Source organism: Anser brachyrhynchus (assembly GCF_964034855.1).
Source record: "Anser brachyrhynchus genome assembly, chromosome: 1".
NCBI classification, from domain to species: Eukaryota; Metazoa; Chordata; class Aves; order Anseriformes; family Anatidae; genus Anser; species Anser brachyrhynchus.
Window position 1 is genome coordinate 81,460,592 of NC_137694.1, and position 22,977 is coordinate 81,483,568.

At 38.9% G+C, this 22,977-nt stretch overlaps 1 long non-coding RNA gene across 1 annotated transcript in view; it reads right to left on the bottom strand.

Annotated features, from left to right (window-relative positions):
* Positions 1-290: 290 nt before the first annotated feature.
* LOC308201063 overlaps positions 291-22,977 on the bottom strand; it is a 50,047-nt gene continuing 27,360 nt past the window's right edge. Inside the window, exon 2 of the long non-coding RNA XR_013956017.1 lies at positions 291-21,730. This is a non-coding gene — a long non-coding RNA (uncharacterized lncRNA). The remainder of the gene's footprint in view (positions 21,731-22,977) is intronic.

A 22,977-nucleotide genomic window follows, 5' to 3' on the forward strand; every position in this document is an offset into this window, starting at 1 on the left:
AGGTAGAAATAGATAATACTGCTTGAAACATGATGTTAATATAAGTACAAAAACCTTAGAAGTAGACACAAAGTATAGGCAGATCTGTAAGAACCGATGTCATTTTAGAAACATATTGAAATCTGACAACTTGCCATAACATTGTGCATTTAAATAACACAAGCAATTAGATTTTTAAATAGCATTGGTCAAAAATTAAATACAATGACTATGAATTATACATTGCATTCAGTGAAACTGAGTGAAAGTGTAGCTATTACAAGAGAACATATATTTGCCAATTGAAACCACATCTATGTTGGAAAGGCAGAGACAAAGAAAATCCATGACTCAAAGAAAATCCAACCCAAATGGCCAGGGTGTGTCAATTTCCCTTGTGTTTCCTCTGCTTTATTATGTAGTAATCTGGAAAGGTTCATTGAAATCTCACCCATGTTGGAATCATAAAGGAATAAATAAAATACAGGAAAACTGATTCAAAAATTTCACTGTTTCCCTTGGTTTTCTATTGAGTTTATATAATTTGCATGTGACTGTGGTGCTAAATCTGTAACACCTTTCACAAAATGCTACACAAAATTTAGCGAAATGCCCAGTCCCTTGAACACAGCTTTACATCACTTCAGGACAGCATGAATAAAATTTTAAAAAAATTAACAGTTGACTTCCGTGTACAAGTGTTCTTACAAGTGTTCTTTCTGGTGTAGTAAAAAAAGATGAAAAAACAGATATGATTTCCTAAGAGAAGACAAAACAAGAAGCTCTCTCTAAATTAAGTCTGAGGGTCCTGCTACAATACTGGTCTGAAAAGATACATTCCCCTCATCCAAGAGTCTCTCTCTCCATACGCACATTCCCACTCTCAGCTAAAACACCCTTGGAAATTGCTATGCATTCCTCAGTCTCTGACTAGGATCTGGATTTTGCAGTCAGGGCCCATCCTCATTTCTAAGCTTCACTGTTATCAGTCCTCCTAAGAGTTTTTTTGATTATATCATCACTTCTTGTACTGGGTCTGGCTGGGATGGAGTTAACTTTCCTCCCAGCAGCCCATACAGTGCTGTGCTCTGCACTTGTAGCTAGAACCGCATTGGTATCACACCAGTGTTTTCTCTATTGCTGAGAAATACTGGCACAGCACCAAGGCTCTCTCCAAAGGCCCCCAAAGCCAGTAGGCTGGGGGTGAATGAAAGGTTGGGATGGGACATCACCAGGGCAGCTGACCTCTTCCCTGATCCTTGTGTAGGCTATTTTCCCACACCTGTAGAGGAACTACCCTGGTGCAGACTCAGCTCAAGTGTACATACATTTAGCCGCAGTGGTTGTAGATCCATCTTTGAAAACACAAAGAAAGATGCAATTTATAAAGTCTATTTTCTGCTCATTTACCGATTTTAATCCTGACCTTCAAGCTATTCCTATTGTTAATTTAATTATTACTATAGTTGTTCAACTATGTTGTCAGATCAGTACTTCTTCAGGACATGAAAGGAATGACTGGCAGTTATTTCTGTCAAAATGCAGATTGTAAAGTTTGTGTGGTAGTTTTTGATTTATTCCTTCCAAATTGTGCATGAAAGAAAGAGGTTTCATGAGATTACTCAAAATCACACCACTACATAGCCACCTTATTGGTGTATCTCCATGAGAGTTTCTACTTTTAATTAATGAGTAATGGTACCCTGAAATTATGAAAGCAAGTTTCTTTGTCTACGTGAGAAGAATTCATGTCTAATACTGTAATGAAGAAGTGCATTATGGAAATAAGATAAATCACAGAAAGCCATTTTTATCATAGCCTTAATGTCCACACAGACATAAAACATCAAACTTACAGCCCCACTGGAAACATTTCCTTCTATTGCCATCCTTTTATTTAAAGCATTTTTCATCTGGCATTACCAAAATAAGATGAAAATTGAAAACAGTGCTGGTAATTGTGTCACCAACAGAATTTAGCCAAATATAGTTAGTTTCCCATTGGACGTTAATTTTATATTTTAGATAGACATGTCCATAACATATCCATTTATCAAAAATAAATGTATAGCAAATCAGCTGAAATTAAATTAATGCTATAGACTTTATTAGCACTAGCTAATATCCAGAGTGCTAAAATAGAAATGCAGAACTATAAAGGCACAGGCATATTGTTTATATGCACTGGCTGAAATCCAGAATGGTTACAGTAAGTAGGAGAATAAAGCATTAGTAACAGGGCCCTCCACTCCTCACTTTAGTCTGGTAACTATAACAGTTCAGCTGGAAATACATGATAATTATTAAACATAGGCACATAAACCTCCAGGCATAGAGCCTTCATGGTCCTGAACACTCACACTTGGAGACACTGGAGGAGAAGAAGCAAGAGACACAGGCATACTCTGGCAGTCTCACAAATGGACCAAACAACTCTGGGTTTGCTTTCCACCATGCAGTGTGACTCTCAGATGAGTGAGGGCATTGATGACTTTTCAAGGGTACAGTGCTGGATTGTAGCTTATTTTACAAAGTTATTGTCTGATTATGTTAGTCAGTCGTTGGTGGGAGCTGGGAGATGATGCATCTCAAAAGAAAACCCCTGTAATCTTGAGGGTCTGGAAAAGATTTCTGCAGCCTGATGGGGAGCTTTTCAATACCTTTTATGCCACCCAGCTTTCTTCCTCGTTTAACTGAAATATAACAGGGACATGGATCTCATCTGTTTTGTGCTAATTTTATTTTTTTAGAAAAAAAAAAAAACTTCCTCCTGCTTCATGGCTATATACAGCAGACAGTGTATATTGAATGCAGCTTGGGTAACCTAGGCTGTTTTCCAAAGATGGGAAAGTAAATTCCATGAAACGTGTTGACATTCTTGAGATCTGTATCTATATCTTAGATAGGTCATCCCATATTCGAGCTGAGTGGATACCTCACAGAAACTATATTCATTTTGTAGGCATGAATTTATTTTTCATTCATTCGTTTGTTTGTTTGTTCCCCCCCCCACACACCAAAAAAAAAGAGTAATAATAGATTTGTCCAAGAGAATAATAATAGATTTGTCCCAGAGAACCAGAGAACCAGAATCACCATCCTGTAGAAAATGTTGAGAGACCGGAAAACAAGTTCATATTTACTCACAATAAATGAAAAAAAAAAAAAAAAAAGAGAGAGAAAAATGCATTGTTCATGGGATAAGAATTCTAAAATATTCCATGTTGGGAGTTTGGTGACTTGTTTGCTGCCCAGCTTGAAAGCATCGTCATTTCTTCTTAATGCAGAAAGAAACCAGAAGGAAGGGAAGGGAAGGGAAGGGAAGGGAAGGGAAGGGAAGAACACTGAACACCCTTCCCTTTCAGGTTCCATTGTCTATGAACCCATATAGTTGATAACTTTTTTTTTTTTTCTCCTCCAAACTTATGCTTAGATGCTTTATATTCAGACTTGAAATCTTTGCTTTTCTTTGGAGAAAAAGAGAGAAATGGACTAGAGTCTTTGAGATAGGCTGCTAAGAACCTACTATTTTGAATTTCCAAAAAGAAAACTACAATATTCCAGTAAAAGTATAATTTTCCTCTACAGACAGAATCTAGATTGATCAAAATCAGAGCTTTTCATCAAGAAAAAAAATCATCCAATAAATCTGTTTAATCTCAAACATTCTAGACAAGTTCTGCAAATAGCTTCTAATCATTAGATAATTTGTAGACAAATCACTTCCAGAATCTGATGTTTAAAATTCAATCTCTGCAGATTTATTTAGATATGGAAGACAAATGGAAGGCAAATAATTGAAAATCACTCCATGAACCATCTGAACACTACCAACACCTTTATATCTTTATTTCGAAAGATGTGCTTCAATTGTGTATACACAAGGATTTGATGCAATTTTAGGCATGTTTTAAGAGCTATTGAGCTAGACAGATATGACACAGGACTCATGGAAAGCATACCCCTTCCAAGCCACCACATCCAGACAAACAGAATACTAAAGAACAGCTCAGATGATGTTAGATGCTGATGTTTAGACAGCTGAATACCACCTGAGACCTGCTTTCTATATTGAGATTTTAAGATTTCCTTTTTCAAGTATCTCTATCCACAAGTATATTTAAGAAAAAACTTGCTCAACAGAAAACCTAGCTTCACTGTATTCCAGTCCATTGACTTAGAACCAAGAAGGTGAACTTCTGAAATACATTTTTTTCTGGAAAATACTGTTTATTTTTTTTTTTTAAATGGGCATCTGTATAACGTTGGTACCCACACAAGCTTTTCACAAGAGAAGTCATTAGGCATTTTATACTTCAATTGATTGATTTTCTAAAGATCAGAGGAGGAGGGGAGCTTGCACACACGTTTGTGTGTATGGGAGGGTGATCTCACTTTCTTTTGGTGGTACTAAAAGTGGTAACATCTTTTTATTTATTTATTTATTTTTCCTACATACAGCACAGTTGACTGACTATGTGCATGGTACAGCAGCACTGAGCTAAGGGGAAGGAGTTAATCCTCAATGTTCACCTCAAAACAGAGAGAATTTTTTATTATCACTTACTGTAATTGCTAGGATCACAACTGTTGATTAGGACAGCCTTTGAAAGCATATAAGTCATATGCGTGGATTGTGTACCCATGTCTCTTAACAGCATAAAGGTAGTAATAACAGACCAAGGCCTGGATTTAATAAGAGCAACACTCAGACTCTATTGCACAAACAATTTGGGATGACTTAGAAAGTTTTACCCTATTATAAAATCAGATGTGTGCCCAAGCCACTAAAAAAAAAAAAATGTGGTTATGTTTTTTCCATTTAAGTAACTATTTTTCCTTAAGTGGATAAGATAGACAGTCTTTTACCTTTTACAGGAAAGTATAACGTAAGAGTAGTTTTATAACACAATGACTTATAATTTGACCATTAAAAAAAAAAAAAAGATGAAAAAAGGATGAAGAGCAGGCACTAGGAGACAATAAGAAAAGATTCCTACATTTCACTGGAATGATGTTAGGAAAGCATTTTAGAAACATGCAGTATCCTGGGGCAAGAGCTGTTTGTGATACATCTGTGATGACAGCAGTTTGTTAGAGACCCAGATTATAGGGAAATGTTCCAGCATGCAGAAGACTTAAAGGCTTCAACAGCATGGAAAAGGTGGCAGTGACTTTACAGAGCAGAAATCCTAGGGGCAGCCACAGTCAAGGTTGAAGATATGCAGGGAATGGCCTTGGCAGTTAGTTTACCTTGTACCCTGGTTAAGGGAGAGAACCTTCACATAAAGAGAAGGTATAAGCTCATAGCATGCTCTTTTCATTACAGCTCCCACTTCACAGCTGCTCTACAAAACATCACTGTAGACCTCCACAGTGCAGCTCAGCATAACCCTGCCATTCCCTGTCCATCATCTTGCTGCGGTCCTGTCTCACGTCCACTCACAGAAACAGGCACGTTCAGCTTAGCTCTTGACACAGCAGTACGTGACATTGGTCTCACCCTCCCTCCTCTCTAATCTCCGTGCCATGACAGCCAACATACTCTCCTCTTCACAGCATCTCTTTGTGCCACCACACTTTCAGTGTTTTATAGCATTTTTGTCACTTGTGTGTCATGTCTTTCAGCTGCTACCATGTCCCAGACTTCATACATCTCTGCTCCTTCCCTTGTAAATGTTAATACATCTGCTCCAACTGGGAACTTCAATGGCCATCCCCACTTTCCCACAGGAGCTTCCACTTACACAGCTCCTCCCTTACGGGAGCAGTGCAACACCACTACTGCCAAGCTACTTCTAGCAAAAGCTCACTATAGACTTAGGTCCCCTGGCCTCTGGGAATCCCTGTTTCTTCCTGCTACATGTGTGACAACTCATGGTCATCTATCCATCTAATGATACTGTGGGAAAAGGCAAATTCACCGGTATTTTGCAAACCTTTCAACTTTATCTTTTTGTCTGTGTCAGAGGTACTACATGCCCTTAAACATAAAATGGGACCATGTTTGACTGCTGGGTTTCTATTTTTCCCAGTAATCTATGGAGACATTACCTATGTCCTGCCTTCACTAAGGTACTTCCTTCATTGTGTCGGCTCTGATGTGATAACAAGTATGTGTGGATGCTCTGACACCCTGTTCATGCCTCATCCTTGCCTGTCATATTCCTGTCTGCATAAAACCGAGGGGTTAAGTTTTATAGCAGTCACACTCTCTGAGTCCACCCAGGATTCAGGGGTATGAAACCTCATAAAAAGCACTAGGAAACTCTTTCTGCTCTAGAGACTGTCATGACCAGACACCATGCAGACTCGTCACAACACAACTACATAAAGAAATAAGCACTGAGGGGGAAAGGGAATTTTAGCGATTTGACTTTTTGTGTTTGTTATCTACGCAGTTAATTTAAATTATTAATTAATTTGGGAGAATGAATTCTTGTTCAACTTTTATCAGAATGTACCCCCTTTAGTCAAAGCATAAGACCAAATAATATACATCTCTAAAGACTCCCATGAAGGAAGATAAAATTTGACACGGTGAGGCTTTAGACTAAAATACAAAAGAGAAAAAATAGGAAATAATTTCATGCCATCACACCTAGCCTCCTCTAGAAAGTGCCTTTGTAGTGCATGAAAAAGCAAACACAAAAAATACACTCGCACAGGTCCAAGATTTTCAAAGACATCTTACAAACAGCTTTCAAAAACATTAAGGAGAGGTTCTTTCTTTAGGGATAAAGGTTTGCTGGATATCCTCAAGAGAATGAGAAATCATCCTTTTATTTATTTTGGTGTTGATAGTCACATGGTTTTGTTTCTTCTTCCTGACTCGGCTTTTACAAAAAAGGGATAAAAGTGAAATTGAAGAACATTGCAAATATCACCCAAGTTCATGTAAATGCATGATCCCAGTAGGTGTGGCATAGAACTAATGACTCTGTGATATGAGTATCAGAACACAAGTTTCAGTCAAACACATGGATGCTGTAAATTATGATTACTGAAACAAAAACTACCAAAGATACACTATGCAGTGTATCGGTTCATCCTGCTATCCAATGTGAGGTATGACAGTGCTGGGAAATGACAGACCTTTCACTATCTTTCCTAAGTAAGTTTTAAAACTACCTTTAATACCATAAGCAATACCTACAAACCTTTCTTTGTAGCTTAAGCCGTGATGAATGAACTGAAATATGAAACTAATCAAGAGTATTTTTTACAACTTTTATAAGGAGGCACATGCAAAAAAAACACGTGGTGATATGCTGCTCTCTACTGGAGAAAGGATATAAGAAAGACTACCTAGCAAGAATACCTGGCACATATGTTATGTAGTTGTATGAATTGCCTGTTTTAAAAGTTATTTCAGTCTTATCCACAAGCTGATTTATTCATTTTAAAGTTTATTTTGGTAATGACTTCCCCCAAGCTAAGGCTGCATAAGTAATTTCATACATGATTTAATGTGCATGTGTGTATGTATCATAAAATTTCAATAGACTAGTTTGTTAGAAAATTATTATTAAGAAATGTTCTGATTTTCCTTAGAATAGCATATTCAGATTTTACCAAAACATCTAAAATTGGGCCTAGTATATGTGGCACAGGGAACAATGATTGACCCTAGGGCACTGTGGTGATGACAAAAGAAGGAATTAGGAAATGAATAAACTGACAGGGTTGGTCTGCTGTGTATGATTATGTTTGGGAACGGGTTTTAAAATGGGATTACCAAAAACAATATGGTTGCTCAGCTATTGCTTTGGCTGGAGCAAGAAACAATTAGTTGTCATTAATGGCCATCAGTAGAGTTAATGGGACAACACAGAGTTCAGTGCCCCAGGCAGAGAGAGTTGTGAAAATTATATCTTTTTGAAATATAGCATTACACTAATCCTCTCTTTCCACTGAACTAAGTACTGAACAGGGATTTGGCCTGGGTGAATCACCCTGAGATGAGTGTGAAGCCTGGCAGGACTGAGGTGACAGTGGTAGGAAGTATGACATATTTTCAGATGCTCATTCATTTCTCCAAAACTGTCCTCATGAAAGCATCCGCCTTCAGACTATTAGATCATTACACAGCCTTAGTGGGAGAAAGGCTCACTGACATCTGGATTTGACTTGCATTTGAGCTTCAATCTATGGAACATGGGCTTGGCTGTTTTATTTATAACATCCTGCCTAGGTTTTAGTGTGGTTCCAGGAGCCATAAACTCAATTTTCTGGCTGAAGTAAACTAAATCTACTCTTAAGTACAGCACCACTGCTTCCCTAAACACAAGTTAGTGGGAACACCTCCTCATTCACTGTTCCTTTCACTGACCTACCAAGCATAAAGTTCATTTCAAAGACCTTTGTCCATTTTCTGAGACATATGCCCGGCTTTGACTGTGTCTAACTGCTAGGCTAATTTCTTATATAGCGAAGACCTTACCATGAGACTCTAATTTTGCTAAGCAGAAGAAGACTTGTGAGTCTTTCCCTGGGCTAACCTAAAGCTATAGGTCTGGCCAGCAGGATCCTTTTTTTTTCATCATCATACCAATCTCTGTTGAAAGTGCAGAAGGGCTGGACACAAGCAGTCCAGATGTTTTTTGGGGTGTGTTGAAGACAATTTAATGATGCAGGTGATTCATCAGAAGACTAAGGAAAATACTCTGCAAGACCTACTACTTAAAAAATAAAATAAAATAAAATAAAATAAAAAATAAAATAAAATAAAATAAAATGAAATGAAATGAACTAAAAGGAGGAACAGGTTGATAATGTGAAGGTCAAGCAAGGAAAGTCTTGCTGCAGTAATCATGAAATTACAGAGTTGAAAATCCTGAGAGGAGTGAGCAATCCAAAGAGTAGAACTACAGCCTTGGACATCAGAAGAGAAGCTTGGGGTTTGTTCATAGACCTTCCTGTCAGAAACCTGTGGGAGACTGCCCTAAAGGCAAAAGGCTCGAAGGAGCTTCAAGGAGCCTTCAAGGAGTACCGCCTCAAAGCACAACAGTACAATCAGATGTGTGGAAATTCAAGCAAATGTGGCAGAAAGCCAGTGTGAGTAAACAAGAAACACCTACCTGAGCTCATACACAAAAAGCAAGTGCAAAGATGATAGAAGTAGGGATGGGCTAGCTAGGAGGTATACAGGGGCACTGCCTGAGCATGCAGAGATGGAGTAAGAAAACCCAGAGCTCAGCTGGATCTGAAACAAGTGAGGCTATGAAAAGCAACAGGAAGGGCTTCTATAAATAAATTGCCAGCAAAATGAACATTAAGGAAAAAGCTGGCCTATTGCTCAGTGGGGTGGGTGACTTGGTGAAAAACAAAACAAAACAAAACAAAAATGTAAAATGCTGAGATATTCAATATTTTTTTCCTTGGTTTTCACCGGTAAGATCTGCCTTCAGGTCTCCCAGATCCCTGAACTTATGTTAATCTTGTGGACTATAATGCTACCCACAGTATGGGAAGATAGAATTAGGAAGAATTTAAGCCATTTGGACATACTTAAGTTCATGGGACTACTTGGTATGCATATGATAGTGCTGAGGGAACCCTGCAGTATCACTCTGAAGCTGGTCTGTATTATCTTCAAAAACTCATGACAATGAAGGTAAGTTCTTTATGACTGGGAAGAGGTCAACATCACAGGCATCTCTAAAGAGGGCTAAATGGAGAATTCAAGGAATTATAGGAGGGTTAGCTTAACTTCAGTGCCTGGGAAGGTTAAGGAGAAAATTCAACTGGAAACCCTTTCTAGGCATTTAAAGGACAAGAAGAAGTTTGAAAGGAGACAGTTTCAATTTACCAAGAGCTAATAATTCCAGACTTACCTAATTGTGATCTGCAATGAGATGACTGTTTGTGTAGATAAGAGGAGGGCAGGGAATGTGGTATAATACCTTGACTTTTAGCAAGGCCTTTGATTTGATCTCCCATAGTAACAATATAGCCAAATAGATATCATATGAAATGCATAACTGGATGATGGGGTCAGTAAAAAATTGGCAGAACTGTCAGGCTCAGAATGCTGTGAACATCAGAACAAAATTAAGCTGGGGGGCAATAACCAATGCCACCCTTCTTGGACTGATACTGTTTAATATCCTTATTAACATCCTGGACAGTGGAACAAAGAATACTCTCAGTAGGATGTGTATGATACCAAATGCAGAGGAGTAGAGGAGTAGTTGATACACTGAATTGCAGGGCTGCTGTTTAAAGAGAACTAAACAACCTGGAAAAACGGCATCATGATGCTCAAAAATGGCAAATATAAGGTCTTGAATCTGGAAAATAACTATGTTGATTTGTACAGGATGGACAGTGACTATCTGGGTAACAATTGCAGAAAATGACCTGTGAGGTTTGTTGGACAGCAAGCTGAACATTAGTCAGCAGCATGCCCTCCCTGAGGAGTCTGTGTTCTGTGGAGGACCCACATCAGATTAAAATCAAAATAAAAATTTGCAGTGTTGAGACTGTTTTTTTTTCTTTTTTTTTTCCCCGACATCATACTTTTATGTACAGCTCCTAATAGGAGAATATAGAGAAAACAGAATCAGACACTTCCAAGAAGTACACAGTGAAAGAATGAGTCAACAAACACAAACAGGAATATGGTAAATTCTGGCTCAATAAAAGGGAAAAAATCACAATGAGGTCAGCCAGATACCTAAACAGGTGTCCAGGCAGGCTGGAATATCTTAAAGATGTTCAGTATGCAACAGGACAAGGACCTGAGCAACTCACTCTAATCAAACCTGCTCAGAATCATAGACTCGTTCAGGTTGGAAAAGACCTCCAAGAACATCTAGTCCAACCTTTAACCTAGTATTGACAGGTCCATCACTAAACTATGCTACAGAGTTCCAAATCTACATGTTTCTTGATGACCTCCAGGGATGGCGGCTCAGCCATTTCCCTGTGCAGCCTATTCCAATGCTGCACAACCCTTTCAGTAAAGAAATTTCTCCTAATATCTAAACTAAACCTCCCCTGGCACAAGTTGAGGCCATTTCCCCTCATCACTTTGTGCTTAGGAGAAAAGCCCAAACCCCATCTCATTACAAACTCCTTTAAGGTAATTGTGAAGTACAATAAGGTCTCTCCTGAGCCTTCTTTTCTCCAAGCTAAACCACCCCAGCTACCTCAGCTGCTTATGAAGAAAATATTATTTTCCTCATTCTGGTATCTTCATGTAACTCTGCCAGCAAAACTTTTAAAGATACAACAGGTCTTCACATACGTGAAAAGGTGACTTCACACTTATGAGAAGGCACATAGCATTAGCATCAAAGATGAAGGGTGAGTTCTTGTCTGTCTTACAGACAGAATCCCTGAGGTCCCCCTTTCAGCTGGTCTGTGAATCATTATGTTGGGAAATTAACACAAACACTTTAGGTCGAATCTGTCCAGATGCAGTTTTGAAAAAGAACTGGAAATAATACATATCTCCTGCACCTCTTCTTGTCCCTTGTGGAATCTGATTAAAGCCCCCAGTGAGAAGTTCCTATTTCTTCTCAAATCTATGAAAAGGTGAACACGAGCAGGGAGGGAGAGGAGTTAAGTCTCTCTTTGCTGATTAGCCAGGCTCATTTATGAAGTAACCATAATATAATACATCACACAGGGGAGGTTCAGATTGGATATTAGGAAAAGGTTCTTCACTGAGAGGGTGGTCGTGCACTGGAACAGGCTCTTCTGGAAGTGATCACAGCACTAAGGCTGTTGGAGTTTGAGAAACATTTGAACAATGCTCTCAGACATATCGTTTGATGTTTGGGTAGTCCTGTGTGGAGCAAGGAGTTGGACTCAATGATCCCTGTGGGTCCCTTCCAATTCAGGATATTCTATGATATTATGCAAGGATAATATGACTGCCTCAATTATCTGGAAAACCCCAGGCAACTCTCTGGTGTATTTATGAGTAGTTTGGCTGCCATATAGACAAACTAGGTTCTCTCCAATCTAATAACAAAGGCCAGCAGTTCAGCTCAGGAAGGTAGGCTATCACTTGGCACAGAAATGGGATTTGTAATAGCAGTAATAACGCCGCAGATCTGAAGGGGAGAGAAGAGCATCACACTCACTGGGGACAGCTAGGGAGCATTCTGGTACACATTTAGTTTGTAGATGTTGGCCTCTCTAATTGAGAACAGGCTTTTGGTGAAGGCCTCAGGTGTTCTCAGTTTTCCACAGACTTCTGTCTGTCAAGAGAGGGAGAGAGATGGGATTGCTGCTTGTGCCTTCTCACTCTTTCTGCAGAAATAACCTTTCTTCCACAAAATGCAGTCTGTTGGCATCATGAAGGATAAGATTTCAGGACCCTCACAGGTGTGATTTGCCCCTTTCTTGGTCAATCTTAAACGTTGCTACAATGCAACATAAAGACATAACCATCTTTAAGTCACCTCTAGCCTAATCCTTTAATGTCAAGCACTGGTACCTTGAAATGAACCTAGTAACAGCTCACTGTCCATGCTACCCACTATCTCCCCAGCATTCCTGGGGAAAAAAAAAAAAAAGCCTTCTGCCATTCAAAAAGTATCAGCAGAGCAGACTTAGAGCACCTGCACAATCCCTGGCCAAATAGAAGCACCTATGCTCAGAATGGCAAATTGTGTTTGTGAGTTTGACATACAATAAATGCAATAGTCTCCTTATCCTCCTTGTCTTTATTACTACAGGAAAAACAGTAGCAGCACAGAAAGTAAGAGAATCATATCTTATGGTGCTGGCATTTGATACTGCACACCAGAGGTGTTTGTTGTTGTTGTCGTTATTTTGTTTTGTGCTTTTTTTTTTTTATTTGTCTCTAGTGGGAAGAAGAAGTTGAAAAACAGGCTATACTTTTTATCTTTTTTGCAAACTTTCTAATGTTTTAGTTACCATACACTATGACACGCATGAGACATTTCTCAGGCAACACCTTACACAAGTTTCTGCTTTTCTGCTTTTTACTTGGTGAAAAGAAATAATGATTTTAGATCTTGCTTCACTCATATGGGTTATGCAGGATGATGGAGAGCTCAACCCTGAATGCATCACATATTTGTGAATCCCTGTATATGCATACCAGCGTGTTACAGGTCTCCTGACACCTGTGGACCAGATGCAGTTTGGTTTCTAGTAAGAAGCAAAATCTGGGGGCAATTTTTGTAAGACACTGGAATAAATCTGAGTGAAGATTGGTTATTAACATGGACTGCAATCTGGGCTAATGAAATAAAATAAATAAATAAAAAAACCATAAACATTCTCAAAAACATTCATACCATTCCCTAAACGAGGTATACCAGGTATAACAGCAATTGAGGCTACCTGAAAAATACTTGCTGGAAATGTTTTTGAATTAAAATATGTATCTATTTTTTATGTTAAGTCAGTATAATACACACACCTGGCTTATGGGTAGGTATGTACATGAAATCTCTCCCTTAGGAATGTATTAGAAGAGCATTGTTAAAGTTGTAAGGGCAAGCATTTGAGAGACGAAAAATGTCAAAGATGAGGTAGTGCCTGAAGAACTGGAATTCAGCTTCTTTGTGTGTATGAAATGTGATAAATTTGGGATCTAAGCAATCCTAGTCTCTTTTTTCTTCTTTTTATTTCCTTTTTAAAGGACTTTTCTCTCTCTCTTTCAAAGTGCTTGGCCTCATTCATGGCCATTCTAATTCATGCAACCTCAGGATACACTTATTCAAATCCTAATCTGCAGACAGAAGGCTTATTTCCTCATGAAATTTCCCATGCAGTGGCACGTGTAAATCATCCACCTGAATCCTTCAGTTCCACGGTAAGGGAAGGTGAACAAAACTCAGCAGTGCTCACACAGCTGACTGTGTGTCTTGTACTTCTTGTTTGCTTGATCGAACCATTCCTGAAGGCTTCACAAATGGTTATCCCCAAAAACATCCTTTACCAACGGGGACAAGAATCTCAGAGATGTTAAAACAAAAAGTAATGCTCACTGTGACAGCCCAGTGCGAAAGCTCCAATTATTTAGAGTTCTTAGCCAAATTAGCGCACATTGTACCTGGCACCCCATTTCTGAGATTTCAGTTGCAGACATGAGCAGTCAGAGTTGCTGCAAATACAAAGCCAAAATGTGAAGCCATTATTGGTTGTCTACAGTATTGGGCATGGTTCATATAATCATAAAATATCCTGAGTTGGAACGGACACACAAGGATCATCAAGTCCAACTCTTGGTTCCACACAGGACTACTGCAAAATCAGACCGCATGTCTGAGAGTACTGTCCAAGCACTTCCTGAACTCCATCAGGCTTGGTGCTGTGAGCACTTCCCTGGGGACACTGTTACAGTGCCCAACCATCCTCTCAGTGAAGAATACTTCCCTAACATCCAGCTTGATCCTCCCCTGTCACAGCTGCATGCCATTCCTTCAGGTCCTGTTGCTGTCACCAGAGAGCAGAGCTCAGCGCCTGTCCCTCCTCTCCCCTTGTGGGGCCACCATGAGGTCTCCCCTCAGTCTCCTCTTTAGGCTGATTCAAAGCTATGCCCTGAAAGAAGGTGCTGTTGCACAGCTCCTCGGATCCACCCACTGTTTTGACAGCAGCCACAGTCTAATATCTGGCAAAGGGAAGCTGAGTCCATGTGTTGCTCAAGCCCCATCCAGCCTGGCCTTGAACACTTCCAGGGATGGGGCACCCACAACTTCTCTGGGCAGAAGCTTGGAAGGGAAGATACAGCAGTTTATCAGTTCAATCCAGATTTATGGACAACATAAGCATTATGCACAAGGCAGTAAAACCTTGGCCCCTTCAAAAATTCTACCAGCTTTACCAAGACATCGATTTCTCCAGAATTCTCTACTTTTTAGTTACCAAAGGCAAATATGTGTGAGTTAGGAAACTCTAAATGTCAAACCCCAATAATTAATCAAAATGTGTTCTTGCTTTCTGTATTGTTTTCCTTTACAAATCTGAGGTTTGTACACCTTATGAACTCTCAGCAGTCCTGAATATATTTTCATTCTATGCTGTGTAGTAATTTGCAGTAAAAGGCACCATTTGCTGCAAATCAAGATAAATACATTGCCATTAAAAAGCACTGGGACAGACCCAGCTCAAAAAGAAATGTTCCTATTCTTGATCGATATGCCACTTGGAGAGAGAATTTTATTCAGCTTTCCTTTTAGAAAGAAGAGAAAAGGTAAATCTTAATTGTCTTGAATTTCAAAAATGTCTTTCTTTAGTTCTTGAGTCATAACTCCCCACTTTCATTGCACGTGCAACGTATTTATATGCATCTACTCTGAGGCTACATTTCAGTCATGTCCGAAAATGATGAATGCCTTCAATTCATATCAGCTTCAGGTTCAGGCTTATAAATAGTACCTATGCCAAGAGTTATCCATGATAAAAATCATATGATTTTGATATTGGTAAAAAATATCTGCGGGTATCTTAAGCTTCAGGCTTGGTCCTGTACTCATTTACACCTAGCTAAAGCAAAGGAGTTCACTGAAATCAAAGGAGTGATACCAGGAAAAGACCAAGATCTGGTCCTGATCTTCTAGTGATTTATTACTTCTGTAGGCACAGAATGGGTCAAAATAAGGAAGCCAAGCACTGCAGTTCTTCAAAATCTTCTCTCTATTCTTCCCTTCATTCCTTGTCCTTGCCTCTAAGTAAACTGTTAAACATCTGACCTGCAACATTTAACCTCATAATAGGTCCCTGTAAAAAACAGTACATTGACTAAAGACCTCAGCAAAGTCAGCATCTACCTACTATGGCACAAGTAGACCACTGGAAATACTTCTCTCTCTTTCACGGTTTGGTAAATGACTTGGTCTACAGCAAAGTTCACCTTTTAGACAAGCCACAGAATCCATTTTCTAAAAGGAAAGCCACTATATCTCTTTCTCCCCCACATGTACACACACACATCTTAAAGAACGTTCCTTATTCCCAAATGAAAGGCATGGTTGTCTTGGCAGCAGTAATGGCTGTTTACATGGGTAGTTTGGTTCCAAAAGGTATTTTAACACCCCTTGTACCCAATAGTATGACAGAATCTTGTTCAAGGTTCAGTTTCCAGATCTTAAGCTCTGCTCTTTAGACATATTGTGGCAGCACTCTGTATTTACACGTAGACAGATCTGGAAGCCAATCCAATGCAAACAAATTCTTTTCTTTTATGTATGTATATATATATATGTGTATGTGTGTGTATATATATATACACACACATACTGTATATATACTGTACTATACACACAAGTGTGCACTCTTTGTATCCCCAACACATACTTTGCCTAGCATTATAATAACCCAAATTTCCAACGTGCTTCCAAAATTTATTTTTTTCCTCAGTCTATCTCTGTATCTACTGACAATCCTTCAGAGCTCACTTTTCCCACTCAAAGCAGAACTTAAATCAAACTTTATTTTCTTCCAAGACTTTCTTTCTGTAAAGTTCCTGACAACAAAAAGCTCATCGTTCATTGTTACTATCCTGGCAGAGTCCCTGATGCAGGAGTTGCTGCCCCCAAAATCCTGCTCCATAGCATGTTCTCTGATGGCTAGGTTGTACCACATTTGCCAGGAATGAACAGCAAAATAATGAAACATATCACAGAGAAGTTTCTTAAGTTTTTTAGAAGTCCTCAGAATTAATAGACTGAAGTGTTTTGGAAACCTGGTAACAGTCCTGGTGATCTTTATCCTTATTCTTGGTAGAAACAACTTTGATTCATTGCCTGCATGTAGAATGGCATGCCAGCTGAATACAAAGTCGTCATGAGAGCTAAAAATTCATCTGGCAGATAGATGGACAGCCTCATGCACAACAGAGCTAATGGTGTAAATGCAAAGTTAGTGTCCCTGAAGGTAAGAACTGAGCTTTAATTTTTTACAGCCTACCAATATATACATTTGCCCTTGCAGATACCACCTCTGATGTCACAAAGGGACTTCGTTTAGAAAGTAAGGAATGCAGTATAATTCCCTTCTGAGTTTGAAGAGGTTTAAAACCTTATCCCACTACCTAAAATTTGATCACCAATGGCTAACCAGAGAAAGTGACATGAAGACATGAAGTAAAGAGCACTATTCATCTCATCCTCATAACTGCTCTGGAAAAAAATAACTCAGTAATTACTGCCTTGAAAGCAACTTTACTCCATTACATTCTGCTTAATCAGGAGGGAGTTTGCCTGACCCATTCTGCCCAAACTTCTAGCTATTTCTATTTTCCACCAAGGCAATTGCTTTCCATTTTCAAATAACACTAGGAAAAGTGTCCACAACTCATTCAAAATAACAACAGGAAAACATGGAAGGTTCTAGTCCACTGTTCATTAGTGCAGTTAATTATCTAACAGAATACAAATACTTGACTAATCACAAAAAACAGAGTACAAAATTAAAATAAAGCATTAACTTTCCAATACACACTAGGAAGAGCTCAAAAATCTGTCAGTATGCCTATGTGTATCTTTTATTGATGTTTCAACACGTGGAAAAGAAACCTTGAGAAGGCCTATTTACTTATCAAGGGCCACTACAGTGAAATTGGTGGAAATCATGAGTGTGATAGCTCTGTCTTTGCTGCTAAAGACAGACAGGCAAAATCTCTGGGACGCTATGAAAGCTGATCCAGGCCTGATGCTCCTTTACATGAATGCTCAATTTAGCAACATGGAAGAAGTTAAAAATACATACAAGTGAGTCTAGTTTCACTGCCAGAGCAGTACAAACAGGAAGATAGGGTCTTAGCATGACTGTGACCTCAGCCCTGTGTGAATGGAGTTTGAAAAATGTATATTTACACATCTCTCTGCAAGCAGCTGAGGGGTTTTGCCAGGAGCTTGACATGCCCTCACAATGCCTTTAGCAGGGACTTGCTCAGATTTCTTGACTTTGCTCCAGTGTGAGACTCAGCAGTTCTGTCTTGTTAGAACTTTATGCATTACTAAAGGAAAAGGTTCTTAAAAAAAAAAAAAATTATAAAAATGGTTTAACCCTTCCAGAGCCTTCTTAGTTGGTTTTCTAAAAAAGCACATATCAAAAGGAGCCGTGTTCTCTACTCATACACCCCATGATAATCAGGGAATCCGCACCTTTAACTTGCAAACGCCCCCTGGCACCCCTCTTGTCTTTCACATTAGCTTCCCAGTGTCAACTATACACAGAATTTCTGCTTCTGCTCTAATGGCTATGAGACACCATGGTGTGCAAGGATGAAATACCCCTCTCCCCCCAAAGCACTGAAGTAGTGCAGGGTTTCTGATTCCAGACTTTCTTTTTTGGGGGGCTGGGGGGTGGAGGGTGGTGCAAACAACTTCTCCTCTCCTGCTGAAGCAAATGCACTCCTCTCCTCTGAGCTGCTCCACTGGGCAGCTCGGACACTCCAGCCCACTCCTTGATGTTCAATCTAACTGTGAATACCCTGTCAGCAGATGCATTCATTACCTTAATCTGCAACATGTGTGGGAAGAAAGATTCCAGTCTGTGTAGTCACTACACCTCTGCTCAGGCCTGATTTAGAAATCTGTCAAAGATGGTCTGCTCTGATCCTTTCTTGGTTGTCTGCTTCCATCTGCCAGCAGCAGAGTAGTAACTTCTATGGATTGGCTTAGAGCACCATCTCATTGCCTGAGCACAGTTGGGTGGGTTCACACCACTAAATTCACTGCCCAGAACACTCAGTGGCCCAAACCTGAAATCCAGTCATTTTCTGAGGATCTGCATAAGAATTGCTTGAACAAGAACCATAGGGCCTATAAGGAGAGGAGCAGGGGTGGAGGACTTAACATTAAAAGGGATGGGCATGATAACAGGCTTTCAGAGATCATGTTTCCTCCAGACTGACCTGAATGTACTTTGTTAACTGCAGTTTGGATTAAGTGGTGTTAAGAACTACCTAACAGACATAAACCAGAGACTGTCTCAGGGCTCCTTTTAGACTAACTAAAATAGGTGAGGCTGTTATGCATTAGTTATTGGCCTAACAGGGTAATCATACAGGCTCCCCAATAATCAAAAGATACATGGGATCCATTGGTCCATTTACATAAAACTCTACCCCAACCTTCCTGTAAAAGGAAAAGTAGGGGCATGAGGGTATTACCATGAGGAATGATTTAAGCATTTTACTCCAATAAAGAGTATTAGGTCGTAGGCCCCCCACCTGTGACCCACAAACTTCTACCCTTTGAAAAGAAGAGTTAAGACAGCCCTATCTCCTCCTCTCCACCCCAACCTGCATAATTCCTACTGAACACTGTAGGGTGTTGTCATCTTCTGTCCCAGCATCTGAAATCTTGAAAATTTTACTTATTGCAAAGACTGTTTAATTTTCTCAAGGATGTGGCACCCACTTTGAGAGAAGGTACCTGGAGCCGCTTGGAGATCCAGTGCATGGCGACTGCTCTGCTGGCACACAGTTCTGTATTACTATCCTCACCCTTTTACTTCACTATGGCAAGGAATTGGTGGGTGAATAAGTAAGTATATGCTCCCATAGATAGCATATTAGTGATAGCAACATCCCTAGTCTGGCTTTTACTTCAGAGTATCCAGAAGGAAGCCACTTCACCCACTGAGTGCCCTCAGCTTCACAGGTACACACAAGGAGTGTATACCTTGGGCCCATACAATACACATGCAAAGACACCAGACTCATGTACTGTGTCTGCAAGCAACATCCTGAAATTATCATTGCTAATGATGGCTAGCCAAAAGAAAAAGGCCCAGAATGTCCCTCTTTGCCTTTTTTTTTTTTTCCTACTTACTCTGTATAATGAGTGCTGATTTGTAAAAGTATGAAGGAAAAAACAGTGACCTTTCAAAAACATCAAAAGTGAAATCCTACTCAAAAAAATCTGTAAAAGAGCTTTTCAAAACAACACTGACTCGTTTGGGAAGTGTCCAATGCTTTGATTTGAAAGTGTTTGATAGAATCAAGTCAAATCACACTTCATAGTACTTTTTTCTTCAGTAAGATTCCATACAAATGCCCAAATCACTTACTTTTTTTTTTCTTTTTCATGGACTCCAATTTAACAAAGTATTTACTATCTAATTTCAGGTGGACTGAATCTCTTTTGTTCTAATGTGTCATTTTAAAAGAAGCCTAATCATCATGCTCAAAAGCATGCCTTTAAAGTGTCCCCTTACTCTGCAACCTCTGCTTTATTTCACAGGCATCTTATGGGTCACATAAGTCTTTTATTCAAGTATATTTTCTGAGAGAGCTGAACATTTTCATAGTTATTTGAACAGATCAAGACCAAAATCTCCTTTAGAAAATTGCATACCACAAGCAAAACTACTAATTTTGCTGCTTATTTTATTACACCATATAAGTCAGAACAGTACAAAGAGATGAATATGAGAGCCACAGAAAAGAAAACAAAAATACAGGGGCAGATTTGATTTGACACCCAGTAAGTGCAGAGCCACTGACAATTGAAGAGATTCTTACTAGCTGAAGATGGAGGAAAATCCTAAGGGATGTGGAAGGATGAAAAAAAGGAAAAAATAAAAAAGTCAACTGAAAAGTGTGAGGGAATGTTCAGGATTATAAAGCAATCTTGATTATATCCCATTTACTTTGCAGCCTCATAGTAAGCAACCTTTACCAAACAAAATGGAAATAAGTAATTTGCTTGCATTTACAATGAAGTTAATCTGCCAGCAACTCCTGTACCACACAATACAAAGATACAGTGTTTGAAGACAAGACTGGCAAATATCAAAATATAGGACTCCTACAGTAAGCTAGCTGTAGAGAAGGGACTGTGATCTGTATAACACCTGTCAGTGATGTCTGGCTGTAAGTTTGAGTAGGTGCAATCAAAGCACCTACTAAAGCAAGCAATCAAGCACACTTACTACTTCAGTTTCACAGAGGAAAAACTGAATTACAAAGCAAAATATTTATATCTAGAAAAAATAATAAGAACACAGATAAGAGGTAAGAGGTTGAAAACTTGGCAGTTCCTATTCTGCTGTCTGAAGAATGGATTACCCAGGATGGCTAGACAAGGCTTTGAGTTGAAATAACACCACTGCCTGATATGTCCTCTTCTTGAGTTATAAAGTTGGATTTAGGTTACTAGAAATGAAAATACAGAGGATCTAAGTGAAACCCAACAATAACTGTTGTTATATAGAACTGTTTCTTTGTTTTCAACTTGACATTTTTACAATATAAGAGAGAGAAAACACTTATTTATAAAAGACAGTATAGCATGTACTTTGAAAGAATAAAAGTGGAATAACTGTACTTGAATGAAGATTGACTATATTTTCTAAAGAGGTCAGACAGAAGCTTTGTGGGAAGCAAACCCAAAGGATATTCAATTTGTAGTGAGCAGGTGAACACAGGATAAAGATTGAACAGTTGAAGTTTCTTTTCATTGAAGTTTTCTGCAATAACAACCTCTTCATGTCATTTAATGACACATATACATAAAATGTATATTAATACTTGTAAAAGTGTTATATTTTGTATATTTGATATTTACATACATGCATATGCACTCAGGCATAGATATATAGAAATGCACTTATTTTACTCATGGCTAGTTGCAGGCAATGAAAACAGCATAGTTTTCTAAAAGATCTCACATTTTCAGGGCAAGTTAATTGCTGAAGCTGATTCCCCAGAATACTTACAAGGATATCAGTCTTATGTGAGAGATACGGCTGGCCCATCATACAACACTGAAAAGATTGCTGTGCTAATTCTTCAGTCCTAAAATCAAGAGGCCTGGGAATGAAAAGAACAGCTAGTTAAAACAAAAGTTCCTCTGGCTAGCACTAAAACAACCACTATAAAACTGTAACTTGAAAAGCTTTTTAGCTACCTTTACGAAATGCAGAGTATATTAACTGAATTATTTTTTAAAGTGCTTCCCAGTTAAGACCAGATGCAAAATGATGAGCAGCTGGTCATGCAATTCTGAAGACTGAGGCTAGAAGCACTCCTTCCTTCCTACTCACAAAACCATTAAGTTAAAAGAGAAAATGAGAGTAATCTGTTAACAAAGGCAACCGGCAAGATAAAAGTTGGAACAGACTAAACAGTTCTGAATGAGACCTAATTTAGATAAAAGGTAAATGCAATACAGAATCCAGACACACAGAGATCTTTTTTACCTGGCTTAGCTGGTGAAATGTTAGTGTAATATGGCATTGTTGAAAAGATAAGCAGGGCCATGGCCTGAAGAGGGACCTTTAACAGTGAGAACTTTGCTCGAAAAGTTTTCTACTCTATACGTATTTATTAGCTGCCATTTACTTCATTTATTAACAAGACCTTCTCCTGCATTATTGTCTGATGTTATCAGAGTCTTGCCAGTTTATTCTGCGTAGTTTGTATTTCAAACTACACTTTGAGCAAAATAAATCTCAATATTTTTTTTTCCTCTGAAAAAGAGCTACACCCAAGTTCCCAGCTAACTCTTGTTGCCAGGTACAAAGAGGTATAGAAAATAAATGCAGTGGACATTTCCAGATGGTGAATCAGTTTTTTAGTGATAGCCATCAGTGAAATCTCCATAGTACTTCAAAGACTATATGGGAAATCATAAGGCTTTTTTGTCAGGGAGAGTAGATGCTAGATCTCATTATTCCTGGTATGCCACTGTAGAAGTATTAAGGACGCACTTTGAGTCTGACCTAAAAAGAGACAGAAGATCTCTTCTTACAAGGACAAATTTTTATTCAGTTTATGCAGTAGGATATCAAGTGACCTGGGTAAACTACTATGTCTGCACCCAAAACCCATATATTTTTAATTATATGCTTTTGTTGAGAAATTGCTTGGAACAGGCAGGTGTATCTCCCATGCAGCATATATAATGGCTTTGAAAACAAAAAATCTGCAGAAAGATGAAGCCCAAACTGTGAATTTTCTGCTTAGCCATTTAAAGCAAAAAAAAAAAAAAATAGGTGAGACGTTTATTACATCTACTATAAATAGACCATGTGTTAGGTTAATAGTTGGACTTCATG